Source organism: Loxodonta africana, unplaced genomic scaffold (assembly GCF_030014295.1).
Source record: "Loxodonta africana isolate mLoxAfr1 unplaced genomic scaffold, mLoxAfr1.hap2 scaffold_272, whole genome shotgun sequence".
Taxonomy (NCBI): domain Eukaryota; kingdom Metazoa; phylum Chordata; class Mammalia; order Proboscidea; family Elephantidae; genus Loxodonta; species Loxodonta africana.
The window spans coordinates 212145-230599 of record NW_026974995.1 but is presented as its reverse complement, the minus strand read 5'-3'; the positions used below and the strand labels follow the sequence as shown (position 1 = coordinate 230599).

General features: G+C 37.4%; 1 pseudogene; it reads right to left on the bottom strand.

The window, feature by feature from the left end:
* On the bottom strand, window positions 1-2062 carry LOC135229345 (olfactory receptor 4C16-like; annotated as a pseudogene).
* Window positions 2063-18455: the final 16393 nt, after the last annotated feature.

The following is an 18455-nucleotide window of genomic DNA, read 5'->3' as shown; positions in this document are numbered from 1 at the left end:
TTTGCACCTGGTGTGGTCTCTCCCTCAACATGAAATTGAGTCAACACTAACCACTGTATGTGTTCATGTTGCCTATTTTCCTAAAGACAGGAAAGTACTAAATCCAAAATAAGAATATACTATTTCCTGTTGAATTCCTCTAGGCTGATTCAAGATATTAGGAAGCATTTGTAACTTCCATTCATCTTTGGTCATCTGAGATCAGTTTCTTGCTCCATAGCTTCCTCATGGCATTTTTCACCTCAGCATTTCTCAGGGTATAAATCAGAGGGTTAATCAAGAGTGTTCCAATTGTATAAAACACAGCTATCATCTTATCCGTGGGGAAGGTGGTTGCGGGTCGTGTATATATAAATATACAAGGACCGAAGAACAAGACGACTACAATGATATGGGAGATGCAGGTGGAAAGGGCTTTTTTCCTCCCTTCAGCACTGTGGTTTCTCAGAGAATACAAGATGACAATATAGGAGAACATCAGGATGACAAAACTCACTGTGCAAATGGCCCCACTATTGGACACCAGCAGTAGGCTGATCACATAGGTGTCTGTACAGGCGAGTTTCAACAAGGGCTGCAAGTCACAGAAATAGTGATCAATCACATTGTGACCACAGAAAGGTAAGCTCAGGGTCAGAAAAATCTGAACTGAAGAATGCACACAGGCCCCTACCCAGGCTATAGCTTCCAACACACTGCAGACCCGCCAGCTCATGAGGCTCATGTAGTGCAGGGGCTTACAGATGGCCAAATAGCTGTCAACGGCCATGAGGATAAGGATGAAGATTCCAGGCAGCCAAAGAAATGGAATGAAAAGACTTGGATCATGCACTCACTAAAAGAGATAGTACTATTCTTCAGAAGGGCATCCACAATCATTCTAGGGGCTATGGAGGTAGAGAAGCAGGTATCAGATAAGGATAAGTAGAAAAGGAAGAAGTACATTGGACTCCCAAGTGCCCAGCTGGTCTTAATGGTGAAGATAATCAACAAATTACCCAACAATGTCCCTAAGTAGAAAAGCAAGAAAAAACAAACACTATTTTCCTTTTAACAGGCTCTTGTGTCAACCCAAGCAGAATGAACTCAGTCACATTATTATTCAGCAGCATGATTTCATGAATGAGGAGAAATGGTTCATCTGAAAAAAATAAATGATACAGGAATTAATGTATGGTGTTATGTAACTGTGTGAAATATTTTAAGCAATTTAATTTGTGGTGCTATGCAATGTTAATGATATTTTCAGCAAAACTAACTATCCCTCATCAGGGACATTCTAGCTCTTGTTTCCTAATGAGTCACTTTATCTCTTTGTCTCTCAATTTATAACAACTTCTTCACAGGACAATTTTAAATCTCAAATAAGCTTATAAGAGATACTTTCTTAAATCACTCTTTAAATGCAACTGCTTGTTAGCTTTAATATTTTTCTGCTCTTATGAATTTGTTTTACTTGAGGATACAAAACCAGGATATATGGTTCCAACTTGTTTACTTATTTTTTTTCTTATTCACTAGACCTTGGGGCCCATGGATTGCATTGTTTCTCACTCAGCATTGAGGACATATCCGTCTTCTCTTTTGAGTTTAATATTATATATATAAAGCCACACACTATTCCCATTCTTATAAAGAATGTCTTATTTTTACATAGATGTAGGCATTCCATATTAGCGATGCATTCTTATATAATGTATATTACTTATAAATGTACAATAAGCCAAAAAAAAAAATTGTTGCCATCAACTCAATTCCACCTCATGGAGACCCCATGTGTCACAGAGTAGAACTACTCTAGCGTTTTCTTAGCTATAATTCTTACATAAACAGATCACCAGGCCTTTCTTTCATGGTGGTGCTGGGTGGGTTCGAACTACCAACTTTTATGTACATAGTAAAGTGGACCAAAAAATATATATGGCCCAGCTATTTACTGAACACTCTTTCCCAGATATCCCAGCTTAAAAAATGAGTAAGAAACATTCATTTACCCCATTGTTATTCAAGTTGCTTCTGACTCATAAAAAAAAAAAAAACATAGTAGTCCTATAATACTTATTAAACCAAAACCAAACCTATTGCCATTGATTCGATTCCTACTCTTAGCTACCCTTTAGAATAGAGTAGAACAGCCCCTGTAGGGTTTCCAAGGAGTGGCTGGTGGATTCAAACTTCTGACCTTTGGGTTAGCAGCTGAGCTCTTAACCACTGTGCCACCAGTGCTCCATTAGCTTCTAACTAATCTATTTTTACCTTCAAACACCTTAATGATATTTGGTACTTGACATTTGCTAATAAGCACAAATGAAAGTTTTTTGACAATTGGTAATATTGCAAATATTCCCATTTCTATTTTTCTTCCTCCAATTTCTGAAAAGCTGAAAAGCACCTCTTAGAGCACTTAAAGTCCCTGAGCTTACATTTCCAAATTAAAAGAGGTGTGATGATTGCTTAATAGTTCACGCTTCCAGTTTTTAGCTTAAGCATTTTAGATCTGGGGCAGTAGGAGTGGGGGTTGTTACCAGACACACCAGGCAGTTTGTTGTAGGATCAAAGCGTGACTGTAATTCCCAATAAAGTTTGCATTATCCTTAGTAGTTGAAAACCCCATGTTCCTAGAACAGAGCAGAAAAGCAGAAAAGGGAGGGCAATGTGGTTAGAAGAGGGATTGTGGATAACCAGTAACTGACTTCTTTATTAAATTTGTTTTCTGTCCTGCCAAATTTAATGATTATTATTGAAATTTGAAATGTAACATCTTTCAGTGAAGACTTCTTTTACAAATTTAGACAGAAATAATCAAAACCTTCACTTTCAAGAGCAAAACTTTTTTTTTTTTTACATCTTTCTCATCACTATGACATTGGAAGGGAGGCCATATGCATGTAAAGACATATACTGAAATGTTATGTATTTAAATATAATACAGAAGACTGAATTATCTTATTGTGTTCTTCCCAAGTCACATCCATACCTCCAATACATTGTCTAGAAAGTTATGAGTTGGCCAAAATCCAGACTGGGTTAGTCAAAGTAGACTAGCTTTCTTCTTCCTTTGTAAATTCTCTTTTCCTCAACAGCCTTCAAATAAATCTTATCTTCCTCCAAAGTAAAACCTACCCTTGCAAAATTTCCCGATAAAGTTACTCACTTTGGAGTGCCCAGAATAAAACATAATTTTCTTTGGACTATGTGTTTTCTATGTGATTCTGGGCAAGGATAAACTGTAAGAAACCTGACTCTTGGTATCTTAACTGTTACAGTAAGTTCATTCCTTTCATTACTCATTTTTAAATGAATGATACATCATAAAATATTTGTATTTGAAAATACGGTAGGCATTGAAGGTAAGATGATAGAAAAGTCTCATTCATCTTCAATAGTCTGTGATTTTGGTCACTCCTTTGAGAGTGGCGTTTTGGGTTTGTATATTATCAATCTCATTAGGTTATCCATTACTAAAACAAGTTAATTTTCTACATATATTTTGACATAAATCCTTAAGTTAAATTATGAATCATAAATACTTTTTATTAACTTGTTTATAATTTTCAGTTCTGTCTTAATTTTCTAGTACTGCTATAACAGAAATACCACACCTAAGTGGATTTAAAGAAAATAAATTTATTTTCTCATGGTTAGGAAGCTAGAAGTTTGAAATCAAGGTTCAAGCTCTAGAGGAAGGTTTATTCTCTCATGGGCTCTGGGGGAAGGTCCTTGTCTTGGCTCCTTGGCGATCTTCATGTGGTATGGCATGTATCTTCCCTGATTTCTCCTTGCTCACTTCCTTGTTTAATCTCTTTTATATATCAAAAGAAATTGATTTAAAACACTCCCTACACTAATACTGTCTCATTAACATATCAAAGAAAATCCATTCACAGATGGGATTACAGCCACAGGTATTGGAGATCAGCAGTCTTAAAGCTCATTCATATTCCAAACAAACCAGATTGCTTTAATCATACATTTATTAATATCCTTTAGAAACATATTCTATCACCTCAAGTACACGTATTTTTTTGGACAAAGGAATTTTTCATCTACAAAATATCATGATCTAGAAGAGCATGAATATAGTTCCCAAATTGACAAATATTCATTGAATTCTGTGTCTAATAAGGATATATTCAACATGCAATGGGAGCGTGGGAGTAAGGATTAGTAAGTGTATATGTGGGAACTTCATAATGGAAATAATGTAAAAGCCAGAGATTAGAAATGAATAGGGATGAAGCTCTCAAAACCCATCTTGCTATTTCTGTTCCTCCTTTTCTTATCCAACCACTTCCTCCTTCTCAAAACATCCTGATCCAACTACAGAGGAACCTCCTTTAGGCAGCCGTCAATGCTTGTCTTGTAATGAAGGGAATTCTCTCTCCTACTTACTACAAGCTTTCTTTATAACATTCTTGTAATTTTACACATTTTCACTTACAATACACTTCTATGTATGGAATTGTTTTAGTTTCCTTCCTTAGATAAGATTCTTGGAAAAATATGAGCTCTCAGAATTTATTTTCTACTGTTTCAAATCAAACGCCTTATGCAATGTAGGTGCTCAGTAAATGCTTTTGAACTGAACTTTCCCTACCTCTTAAAATGTACCAATACATATTACTAATTACTATATAATATTACTAATTAATAATATTACAATGCTATTCTGATTACAAGGAGCCCTGGTGGCACAGTGGTTAAAACACTTGGCTGATAACAAAAAGGTCGGTGGTTGGAACTCACCAGCTGCTCCTCGGGAGAAAGATGTGGCAGTCTGCTTCTGTAAAGATTACAGCCTTGGAAACCCTATAGGCAGTTCTACTCTGTCCTATAGGGTCACTATGCATTGAAATTGATTCAAAGGCAATGAGAATTCTGATTATGAAATGTATTCACACCATTCATTTAATGGGGCTTTCTTTCTATCTTATGTAGTATGAAAGACAGACAAATATACTCTGAATTGTTAAAGCTGGGGGATAAAGAGATAGATTTTAAGTAACTTGCCCCTATGAGTTGAAATTGACTTGATGACAATGGGTTATGGTTTTATGGGTTAGTGAATCAGCTCTATAACTATAGTAGAAGATAATGCACTTTACACAGCACCACACTGCCATGTAAGACACTGACATCCATGAAGATGAAATCTTAAGCATTTTTTTTCATATGAATACTTGACCCTTGTTGTTAGCTGTCGATGAGTTGCTTCCAATTTATGTCAACCCGTGTGTGTGAGAGAAGGTTAACAGGTTGTCCCATGATTCTTTGGCTCTCAAAAGTCCAGTGTAAGAGGTGGTATAGTCTGCCTTTTGAGCTCCTCACTCTATGTAAGTGAATCCCTTGAATTTTGATATCTGGTAAAGAGATACCTTGGAAACATTCTGACTTGAGGACCAAAGGTTGCCATAAAATTCAATATACATTACCTATCCTTCCAGTGGAAACCCTAGTGGGGTAGTGGTTAAGAGCTACAGCTGCTAACCAAAATATCAGCCATTTAAATCTACCAGGTGCTCCTTGGAAACCACATGGGACAGTTCTACTCTGTCCTATAGGGTCACTATGAGTCAGAATCATCTTGATGGCAGTGGGTTTGGTTTTGGTTTATGCTTCCAATATCCGGTTGCTCCAAACACAATGACAATTGTTTCTCTTACTGAATTTTATCAGACAGAGAAGCAGGAGTATTACAGAGGCGCAATGGTAACAAGGTGTGAAAAGAAAGTAGGTCGGATAGGGACAAATGTTGAGTAAAAGGGATGATATTTACCCAAACTATTTTCAGGAACTACTCTCCCACATACAGGGCATACTATTCTTCAAAGTAATTATATAGTTTTTAGCTTCCTTATCATCATGTTTGCTCTGAAGTTTCTCTGAGATGTCATTCTTCAACTTTTTAAAATAAACCTCAGAAGAGTGTCAACTGCAAATTATATTCTTTCATTTTGGAAACATGCAAGGAGTAATTATTCTATCCTGTGATAGTACAATATTCTACTTAATGTACTCACTTGGAGGTGGAAAATCTGGCATTCTCCAGAAACTATGTCAAGGTCATCACATCTATTAACTTTTTATCTAATTTCTTATTAGTCATAACCTCTTCTAACTTTCCAGTACTCGAAGCTCTTTGCTACAACTTCATTGCTACCTTACAACAGAAGCATTTGTGAACTTTTATACACTCCACCATCTCAAGAAGCAATAGCCCTGGGCTTCATCCATCTCTCCCCACACAGCAATGATAGCTTTTCACATACCAGATGCTCATATTTGTTGAATTCAAAGATAGATTTTCCTCCTCAAATTTGTGTTTTCTTCTATTTGTTTCCTAAGTTAATGGTCAACTTTTACAAACACTGAGTTAATTTTTTTTTCCTTGTTCCTTTCTCAGAGTATGTGGCAGCAGTATAGTGACAAAACATAAGGAAGTCTATTAGAATATCATGCTGAATTACTCTGTAATGATGTCTTTCTGAGTTGATAAAGATGGAAATAATCATTTACTTACCTGTTAGTAGATTGTCTAAGTTACTATCAAGTCTGTCTATCCTTTTTTTAAATAAGCATTCTCATAGAATACTGGGGGGAGAAAAGCTCTCTGCATTCTAGAGGGAATATTTTGAGACATAATGATGTCAGTTATTATCATTCTAGAAAGTATTATTCCCTAAAGTTTTCCTTCCTGTGCTAGTCAGAAACATCCCAGGTGTTGTACTAAGCTTAACTTTTTGCTTATCTATTTAGCCTATGAGAATAGCAAGTTGTTGTTTGGTGCCATCCAGTTGATTCTGATTCATAGCGACCCTACAGGACAGAGTAGAACTGCCCTCATAGGGTTTCCAAGGTTGTAGTCTTTAGGAGAGCAGATTGCTAGGTCTTTTCTCCCAGAATGGCTGACTGGTGGGTCCTAACCAATGACTTTTGAGTTAGCCGTCCAGTGCTTAACCACTGAGCCACAAGGGCAAATTAACCCCCTCATACTCAGAAACCAGAAAAAAAAAACAAAAGTTTGTTAGTTGCCTCAGGCAGATCAAAGGTACCACAGAATAAAAGAAAAAAGACAAGTGGTGATGAAAGTTGTGTAGAAAACAGGGAAAAGAAAAAATGACGTCATTGGTAAGAGAGGGAGATCACAAAAAGAATTCCCGTTCCACCCAACGCCCTAATTGCCCTTCACTGCACTAAAACCCATTGCCATCTAGTTGATTCCAACACATAGCAACTCTATTGAACAGACTAAAACAGCCCCATAGGGTTTCAAAGAAGCAGCTGGTGCATTTGAACTGTGGACCTTTTGGTCAGCAGCCGAGCTCTTAACCACTGGCCACCAGGGCTCCCCTTCGTGCAATGGGAGATAGATTTTTTCTGGCTCTTACAATTTATTTGCAAGGAGAATTCAAGGAAGTCATTGTGGCATTCTGAAACCAGAGATTCTATGCTGTGGGCTATAAACATCCTGCACCAAGGAACCAGAGTTATAGCAAGGGGTCTAAGGAGATAATTATATATAAATATAATAACTATGGAGAGAGAGAGAAAGCCCCGGTGGCACAGCGGTTAAGAGTTCAAGCTGCTAACCAAAAGGTTGGCAGTTCATATCCACTGGCTGCTCCTTGAAAACACTATGAGGTAGTTCTACTCTGTCCTGTAAGGTCACTATGAGTTGGAATGGACTTGGTGGTAACAGCTTTGGGTTTTCATTGGTGTATATAAATATATATATATATATATATATATATAATTTTACAGTTATAGTAGTTACAGTTATAGTTATAGCTATAACCATAGCTATAGCTATAGTTATTTTATAGTTGTTATTGTTATAGTTATTATAGTTATTTATATATAATTATTCACAACCTAATAGATACCTTAGATTTATCTAATTAATTTCCATTTGTTCTACTAATTCACCTTAGTAAAAAGTCATTTAATCAAGAATACTGTTTTATTGAAATAATTTTACTTCATCAAATATTTATTGAATAGTGGGAATTGCAGAACACTTAATTTTGCTCATGAGGAATCTGTACATAGATCAAGAGGCAGTCACTCGAACAGAAGAAGGGGATACTGCGTGGTTTAAAGTGAAGAAAGTTGTGCATCTGAGTTGTACTCTTTCACCATACTTATTAAATCTGTATGCTGAGCAAATAATCTGAGAACCTGGGCTATATGAAGAGGAATGCAGCATTAGGATAGAAGGATGACTCATTCGCAAGATGCAATATGCAGATGATACAACATTGCTTGCTGAAAATGAAGAGGACTTGAAGCACTTACTAATGAAGAATACAGCCTTCAGCGTGGATTATACCTCAACATAAAGAAAACAAAAATTTTCACAAATGGACCAATAAGCAACATCATGATAAAAGGACCAATAAGCAACATCATGATAAAAGGAGAAAGGGTTGAAGTTGTCAAGGATTTCGTTTTACTTGGATCCACAATCAACACCCATGGAAGAGCAGTCAAGAAATCAAACAACACATTGCATTGGGCAAATCTGCTGCAAAAGACCTCCTTAAAGTGTTACAAAGCAAAGACGTCACCTTGAAGGCTAGGGTGCACCTGACCCAAGCCACTGTGTTTTCAATTGCTTAATAGCCATGAGAAAGCTGGGCAATGAATAAGGAAGACCTTGGAAGAATTGGCGCCTTTGAATTATGGTGTTGGCAAAGAATATTGGATATATCACGGACCGCCAAAAGAATGAACAAATCTGCCTTGGAAGAAGTAGAGCTAGAACACTCCTTAGAAGCAAGGATGAGGAGACTTCGTCTCATGTACTTCAGACATGTTATCAGGAGTGATCAGTCCCTGGAGAAGGAAATCATGCTTGGTAAAGCAGAAAGGCAGCAAAAAAGAAGACACTCAACAAGATGGATTGATATGGTGGCCACAACAATGTGCTTGAGCATAATAATGATTATGAAGATGGTGCAGGACCAGGAAGTGTTTCATTCTGTTGTGCATGTGGTTGGTATTAGTCAGGACAGATGGCGACTGACAACAACCTCTTATATACTAGACCCTGTGTTTATCCCTTTACATAAATTATACATATATACTTAATTTACTTAGCTATTCCATGAGTTATGTATTTGCAATGATGACATTTTATGTGAGAGAAAACTGAAATTTGCAGAATTAGTTTGCCCAGGTTGCACATTTAGAAAATTCAATACTGAAATCTATACCAATGACTATTTTCTTCCATGGTTTGTCTCCTTTCCACTCATTTTCCATACACTGTCCTGAATTGGGAATCAGGGTGTATTAGAAAGTGATGATGATGGCAGACGTAGCTAATGGTTAAGTGATGGTATGTCAGGTTGGGGAGTTAGAATTAACTGTAAAACAATGGAGATAGGTTGAAATTCAGGTACCTATATCATATGCTATATTTTTTTATAGCATATGCACGTGAAAATGTTCAGTAGACACTTTATTTATTTATTTTAAGTATGAAATTCAAGTCAGGATTGTAGAACTAGATTTTGGAATCTTTACTTGTGTGTGATAGTTGAAATCATGAGAGTAGATGAGGTCACCCAAGGAAAACAAGTAGAAAGTTTGGATAAGTGGGCTTACAACAAAATGTAGGGTTACACTAACATTTAAAAGGAGAAGAAATAAAGAAGAATCCCAGAAGGGACTCAAGAAGCATGTTCAAAGAATCATGAGCAAAATCATAAAAGAGTAGTGATATGGAACCCAAAGCAGTATAGTTTTAGGAAGGAATGAGTGAGTTTTCTGCATAAGAAGGCCACCTGAGCACTAGTGTCTGAAACCCATATACATGCAAATCTTGAGTAAACTGATCAGTGACTAAAGAAATGTAAAATAGGAAAAAGGACTAGAAGCTAGGAAATAATTCTACTTTTATTCCTCACACTTAGTAGTTTCTACTGAACTGTAAAGGAGCCCGGGTAGTGTAGTGGTTAAGAGCTCGGCTGCTAACCAAAAGATTGGCAGTTTAAATCCACCAGCCTCTCCTTGGAAACCCTATGGGGCAGTTCTACTCTGCCCTATACAGTCGTTATGAGTTGGAACTGACTCAATGGCGCACAACAACAACTGAACTGTAAGCACTGGATGAAGACAGGGATCGTGACTCTCCTGTTTGCTGCCATATCTAATATCAGCCAACCCATTGCCATCAAGTCAATTCTGAATCATAGTGACCCTACAGGACAGAGAAGAACTGCACCATAGAGTTTTCAAGGAGAACCTGGTGGATTTGAATTGCTGACCTTTTTGTTAGCAGCCACAGAACTTAACCACCAAGCCACCAGGGTTTCCATATCTAATATAGTGTGTATCCAGTAAATGATAGTTTATAGCGTGCATTTAGTAATCAATTGTTCAGTAATTGAATGAATAAAGCAAATGGAAAATAATTTAAGTAATAACTTAATATTATCTTTTCTGAAAAATTACCTATGTAATTGTAAATGAAATCAGTAGAATAAATTCTGAACTTACACTAAGACCACTAATTAAAAAACAATGGCAAACAGAAGTGAGGTCAGGGTTTGGGACACAAGTACTCCTCTGGGACTCCTTTTCATTGATGTGACTTAACAGCAGTTAGAAACTACTGAGAGACAATATCAAATGGAACATTGAAAATGACAGGTTGCCTCCATAATAGAGTATGATGTCTTTCATGAAGCAGTGTGCAATATGGTGTCAATAACAAATAGATGCATTCATCCTTTGGTGAATATCAGCTATCTTGCTGCACAATATCTAAACACACTTTCAGATACCTCCTGCCTGCTTTACAAGGATGCTAAAGATGAGTTGCAGAAACTGTCTTAGTGGGCTCTGATTGCTTATGCCTTATCAGAGTCCATTTTCCTTCCTTTGGGAACTGAACCTTGATCTTCCTCTGAGGAACTAAGGATGTTCCAATATTCAAATTTCTAAGGTAATGCCATACATTTTCCCAAGGAGCGTAGGAAATGCAACCTAACCATGTGCCAAAGAAAAATAAGACTGAATATTTGTGAACATCCCTAAAAACCTCCACATTATAAGGAAAGGATTAAACAAAATACTCTATTCTTTTGTTTTAATCAGGAACATGTATAATCTGTAATCCACAAACAGTCTAAATTTCTATTTTTTTAATGCCTATCTAGAAATATCAATTCGTAGCCACTTAGTCTGTGTTGTATTTAGAATACAATTTCTAGAACACTTAGAGTGGTGTCCTATGTAAAAGAGAAATGGCAGAAAGATTTCCCCTTATTTATTAAATATTATTAAGGTATATGGTCTTAAAAGTTGGTTTTGGGGTATTTGATTAATTTTTATTAGTCAGAAGAATACTTACAGAGATTTTTTCATCTACCATTATATCTATATTCATACCTACTTTATTTCAGAACTTTTTGAAGCAAATAATTAAAGAGGAGTTTAGAGGTTAGGAAAGGCAAGATAATGAAGAAATCTTAGCATTGTGCATGATATCACACAGTTGTTTCATTCCTAGAATATAGCCTGGGCTCAAAAATCTAGTCAAGTAGAAGAAAGTTCCCAGTTTGGAAAATGGTAGTAAGATATATCTTAACACCTTCTTTGATTTCCTACAGCTCAAGAAATAGATGAATGTCCAGGACCTTGAGTCTTAAGTGGACCTGTGACCTCTGAATGGAAGATTCTGTCTGCAGGTGCTTTAGCCTATAAGAAATTCCTTAAAGTGAAAAGCTCAGAAAGACTACATGGTCAAAGAGATTTACCTGTATTCTATTGCACCCAATACGATTTATTACTTGGTTTGTAAATGTTGATATGCAGATGCCAAGTATTTCTCTGGGGCGTAATTTCCTGAGGTCATGAGCTAAATTAAAGCAATGATAATGATGTATTCTTTTCATCAGTTCTACTTACAGATTCCTTAGAATTGCATCTGGCACACGAAGCAGGAGGAAAAAAAAGTGCATTCCCTGAGGCACACAGCAAACTGTGGTCAATGACTTCTTCCCAAATGGTCCCTTGGTCTCCCAGGCTGATGCAATGCCTTAATTATTCAGAATGTTTGGTGCCAAAACTGTCTCCACACTAACAGGCACTGTTACTTATCAACTCCCCAGTGATAACTTCTAGCAGCAATGCTTTCTTAGCAAGAACTTTGGAGCTGAATCCTGCTATTGAGCTACTGAAAATGATTCCTACTAGCGGTTCCCAGTTATCCAACGTAGTAAAATTTCTCTGAAGACTTTACGTCAGCTGCCGTGTGTGATGTTTCTATATCCAGTGACCTGACCAGTCAAGAATTGTGATTCAGGCCACCCACCAGCCTTTCTTCCCATCTCTGAGTTCATGCCAACTCTTCGCCTTCACACATAGCATCTTCCTGAGATCACTCTTCTCCCCTTCCTGTCATCCAGAGCGTGGGCAGAGCTCAACCTCACACTCAAGACTAGTGATTCCCTTTGAAATTTTCATTGTATACATGTGTGTGTATATATATATATATATATATGGCTTCAGGGAATGTTTTAAATTTGTAGACAATTGTTTATCAAACTTGAGTTTCTTGTAGAAATTTCTAATATAAATGCTCTAAAGTTCAGCTTCAGTCTTGGTATTCAGTCAACATCATTTATCACCTTAGACTTCCGCGTTTGAAAGATCAAAGAGTTGAATGCCTACTTCAGTGTCATTTCAGACATCCCTGACCTTCAGAGATACGACTGCATAGGTTACAATGGTATCCAATCTACATAATGATAAAACCCATTAAAAAAAAAAGCCATTGCCGTCAAGTTGATTCCGACTCATAGCAACCCTATAGGACAGAGTAGAACTGCCCCATAGAGTTTCCAAGGAGCACCTGGCGGATTTGAACTGCCGACCTCTTGGTTAGCAGCCGTAGCGCTTAACCACTGTGCCACCACGGTTTCCACATAATGATAACATCACAAATTAGTCATGGCCTTCTGATTTATTGTCACTATATGAATATTCATTTTCAAATATTGGTGATGATTCTAGATGTAACTAGAATATCCCCTTAAATGTTTTATTTTATTTCACTTTGGTTTTATTTCTAATATCAAACATTAACCAGATTGATATTCCCATAATATCCATAATTATAATACTAACGTTTTCTCCAAAACCAGAATATAAACGTGGAAGTCATAAGTACGGCTGACAGAAAATCAATTCAGGGGCCAGCAAAATGAAATTGCAAATATTTTCCTTCCTTCATTTTTCCTTTTTAACTGGCACCTCATTGCTAACAAATGAAATCCTTTTATTTTTTTTTTTCTATTTCTTCTTGTTTCTGATTAATTAATACATTACCTGATAGGGCTAACATTGCTCTGTAACATTTAACTGTGCATATATATGGGTACACGAACACGAACATGCACAAAACACCCTTAAGGTATGTGAAATATATTATTTAATAATATTTTTACTTTTTGTCTGATTTCTGTTATGGATTGAATTGTACCCCCCAAAATATGCATTAGGACCCTAACCCCTGTACCTGCAGATGTAACCTAATAAAATAAAATCACAGTACATGTAATGTAATGTAATCACTTTCCTTAATGTAATCACCATTCAAAATAGAAACCAGTATGATGTAATCAAATAACCATCTGAGGTCATACCAGTGTAGGGTGGATCCGAAACCTAATCACTTCCGAGTTATATAAAGAGCGGCACAGACACAGAGATACATACCGACACAGGGGGAAGACAGAAGCTATTGGACAACGGAGGCAGTTGAATCTACAAGCCCAGGAACTAAAAGGATTGCTAGCTACTGGAGGTTGAAATTGAGATATAAGGACCTTGCCTTAGAGCCATAACCTGAGTTCAGACTTCTAGCCTCCTAAACTGTAAGAAAATAAATTCTTGTTCTTTAAAGCCACCCACTTGTACTATTTCTGTTAGAACTGCTGTAAGAAACTGAGACAATTTGGATGCTTGTAGAGGATGATGACCATTGGAAGGGGTCTGGATGAACTCTTCCCTTGAGAAATCGAAGAAAGTTTTCCAGGATAAAGTACAAAGAAGGAAGAGGAGGGGGAAAAAAAGTTAGGAAGCAGATACTGAGTCAAGTTGAAAATGCACAGTATTTGGAGGGAAGAAAAATAAGCTCTTCATGGAGCCATTTGGGGATGGTGGATCCTTTAGATACCGTTCTGGTAACCGCTAAAACGATATCCGAAATTGTCTCCTTGGATTACTTCCCATCAGGGCATGCTACAATAGAAACTGACCGAGGGTTTCCAGCCACTGTAATGAGACTGAAGAACTAGCAATGGCCAAGATTTCTATTCTTGCTCTCTGGCATCAGAAGGAAGGTGCTAGCACACTGGACTGCTGTCATGTCAGTGGTATGTGATTAAGTGAACCCATCATGGGTGATATTTAGAATCAGTTTTGTGGGGTACACCATGTACAGAACCACACTTCCAGGCACATGAAGATAAGTGCTTCTCCCACTAGGTCATGGGAATCCTCAATGAAATGTGTTCCCAGTTTAGAGTGGACTTGGTGGAATTTGAAGTCACCATTAGTCTGTTCTTGGTCATTTTGATATTGGCTTTGGAAACTCTAAGCTCAGAGTCTATTGGTTTGAGGAATGGAAGCAAATGCCACTGAATATATATTTGGCCACTTCTACTTGTGCCTCAGCTGTCGAAGGTAACAAAACCAACTGGCTGTCTTAATATAAACTTAATTTATGATTTTAATTAACTTATTTCCATGTACCATTTACTAAAAACATATATTTAAATGTCCACTCAATGGTATATTCCCAACTCCTCCTTCTACATGTTCTGGAAGTTACGTGCCCTGGCCCCATAAACTAGCCCCAGGCCAGGCTGAGTTTATTTTAATTTTAAAAGCCTCAAAGGCTATGAGAAATATCAGAAATTTATCAATAAACATCCTTATCTTTAGGGAAAAAAAAAAACAGTTGATTATAAGGAATAAATCTATACTGTAATAGTTCTGCTTTGAATATGTGTCTATCAGCTTGGGTGCCTGTCCTGGCCTCTGAGATTAGAAATCATCCTTCAAAGAGCAGAGGCTAAGGAGCCAGCCCCATGGTCCTGGAACTGTCACATGCCCTAGGTGAACACTGAAACTGTTTAAGAAGAGTGATTTAACGTTCTGTCCCATAAAAACTGATTGGAACCACATTTACAATTATAGGTACAATAAAGTGCAGGAAGCCTGTTAATCATAGGAAGAGTGTGAAACAAATATTTGAGATAAAATCAGGAATAGATGATGCTCTGGAGACCTGCTCCTGAAGCAGAAGCAACAGCCTTGGCATCTGCCTTGCTACCAGGTTCAAATGGTTTGTAATTTATTTGAAAAGGGCGACATTAATAGACCATGAACAGAACTTGGAGCTGAAGCATACTTCCAGATCTTTTAGATAAAAATAAAGTGACAGAGACTCTAAACCTGAAAGGAAAAGCCAAGAACTTGTTACAATAGGAGTTGATAACACATTTTAAAACAAGATGATTGGAAATTTGGCACTTCTATGGATGAAAATGAAGCCAGTGCTGTAGTAAGTGTGCAGGAACAAAGTCCTCGTGGTCTGTTTATGCAATCAGCCAGTGAAAACTCTATGGATCACCTCTGTCTGGCCCAAAACTGATCAGGGGAATGGCACGTGACCTGGCAGTATTTTGTTCTGTTATGCATGGGGTCACCATGAGTGAAGCGTCAACTCGATAGCAGCTAAAAAAACAACAGTAATAAACAGAGAAAAATCAATACTCAGAACCATTTCCTAAACAGGTACAGGAACAAACTACCCACCCTAATCCCTGCTCAGATTAGGACAACCCGGTTTATGGTAATCTCTAACCAACCTAATCTTTATACTCTCTTCCCACAAGGTGGCGATCAAGTCAAATATTAGGCCAAAATGCTGCTGCTTCAAAATGTAATCTAGAACTAGAGGATTTTGCAGATTTCCCTGTTTCTTCAGAAAATGTTAATGGATTGTGAGAATTTTTAACCAAGCTGTGATACAACTTGTGAGCGTCATTTTAAACTCATGACCGTGAAGGCCTAATGGGCCCTTGATGCTACCAATATATCATACTACATGCCATCAGTCCATTTATTCTCCCTCTGGCCTAAAAGATTATTTCACACCTTTTCCTCTCTTCAAACCCCCAGTACATCCTTCCTTTTCTTCAGTCTCAACCAATGATTATATTTTCTATTTCACAGAGGAAACTTAAAACAGAGAATTTCTACAAACTCACACCATTCTCTCTGCCCACTGTCCAGCATCTGTAACCACATACTTTTCCTCCCTGCCTGTTACCACAGAACTCTGCTCTTCTGTAAACTATCCTTGCTACTATCTGAAGTCAAAACCTCCACTCGTGCACATTTCTCCTTGTCTACTCAACAGTAATTGTCCGATAGTTCTCCCTACCACCTCCTTAGCAGCTGTCGTTCTCTACTCCATCATACCATCACCATAAAGCCATCTCGTTATTTCCCCCATCTTAAAAGTTCCATTCTCTTAACCTTGCTTCTCTGCCAACAACTTTTCCATTTATTTCTTCTTCTTAGTGAAATGCATTGAACTGGTTTTCTTATTTTCTGTTACAAATTCCTTTCTATTCAGTCCATCTTAAACCAACTCCAGGAAGACCTTCCCCACGGCTCCACCTTAACAAAGCTTTCTTGTCAATATTGCCAAGGACCTCCACTTTGCTAAATCCCATGTTCAGGTCTTGACCATCATTTTACTAGATCTATCAGCAATATTGGCAATAGCAGATTACTTTTACTTCCTTGATATACTTTATTCACTCGGTTTCCGATATCACACATTTTCTTGGTTTTCCTTCTGCTTCACATGTCACTCCTCATTCTGCTTTGTGAATTCTGACTTTTTTACTTCACTATTTAAGGCTGTAGAGTACACAAGGGCTCAGTCATTGATCCTAAATTTTTCCTCTGTCAATACATACTGCTTCAGTAAATGCATCCAATCCCATAGTCTTAAAGGTTATTCAAATGCTGAACACTCAAAAATTTATATCTGTATTCCAGACCATGCTCCCTACCTCCACACTTACATACATCTAACTGTGTGTTCAAATCTCCCCTTAGATATCTAAGAATATTATGTTCCCTAATTGAACTACTGGAAGCAGCAGTCAAGACACCAAAACACGCATTGCCTTAGCCAAATCAGCTGCAGGAGATCTCTATAAAGTGTTACAAAGCAAAGATGTCACCTTGAGGACTAAGGTGCCCCTGATGTGAATGCTGGACTATGAATAACGAAGACTGAAGAATTGATGCCTTTGAATTGTGGTGTTGGTGAAGAATATTGAACATACCATGGATTGCCAAAAGAATGAACAAATCTGTCTTGGAAGAAGTACAACTAGAATGTTCTTTAGAAGCAAGGATGGCAAGATTACATCTCACATACTATCAACATGTTATCGGGATGAATCGGTCCCTGGAGAAGGACGTCATTTTTGGTAAAGCAGAGGGTCAGGAAAAAAGAGGAAGACCCTCAACCGGATGGATTGACACAATGGCTGCAACAATTGGCTCAAAAATAGCAATAATTGTGACCATGGCACAGGACTGGGCAGTGTTTCATTCTGTTGTGCATAGGGTTGCTATGAGTTGGAACTGACTCGACAGCACCTAACAACAACAGCAACTGAACTACAAAATGACAAAAGTTCCAATTATTACTGACAATTAGAAGTTGTAGCAGATAAAGATTAAGAGCTTAGGGGCCTCTTTTAATCTTCGGATGACATATCCTGCCTAGCAACTTGGAATATTGACAAGGGCAAGTCAAGTACTTATAATATATCACGTTTAATCCAGGGCATAAAAGAGAATTAAAAGAACATCTAAAGAACAATATCAAAGCTAATAAATAGGAATCTGAGTGAAAGACACCAAGAGCTCGGTAAAGAGGTGCTAAAACAATTACGAGTGAGACACAAGAAAATAAACCGGCAACAGCAAATCTGGAAAGGACAAGACTCTAGGAGACAATGTAAGTCAGTCTGACAGCCTCAGGAGGAAAATCTTGATAGCTTGGGAATGCTTTTAAGGAACCACGTTTCCCTTTCTACTTACATTGTGGGACTACTCATGGGTAACAACTGCGTCAGATAACTTCTTGTGCTTTATAAAGAAATTATTCCAAAGGGGAGGGGAAAAAAAAAGAAAGACAGTATATGCCTCGCTTACTTGACAGTATGGGTTAAGCTTCATATTTAATTAAGAAATGCCATTTTGGCGTCATTTAAATGAGGGGATTAACTAAATTTTGTTGAACATTAACTATGAACCAGACAGTTTGGAAGAAATTTTACAAACGTTAGCTAGTAATTCTTACATCATGATGTAATTACTAACCCCATCTTAAAAAAAAAAAAAAA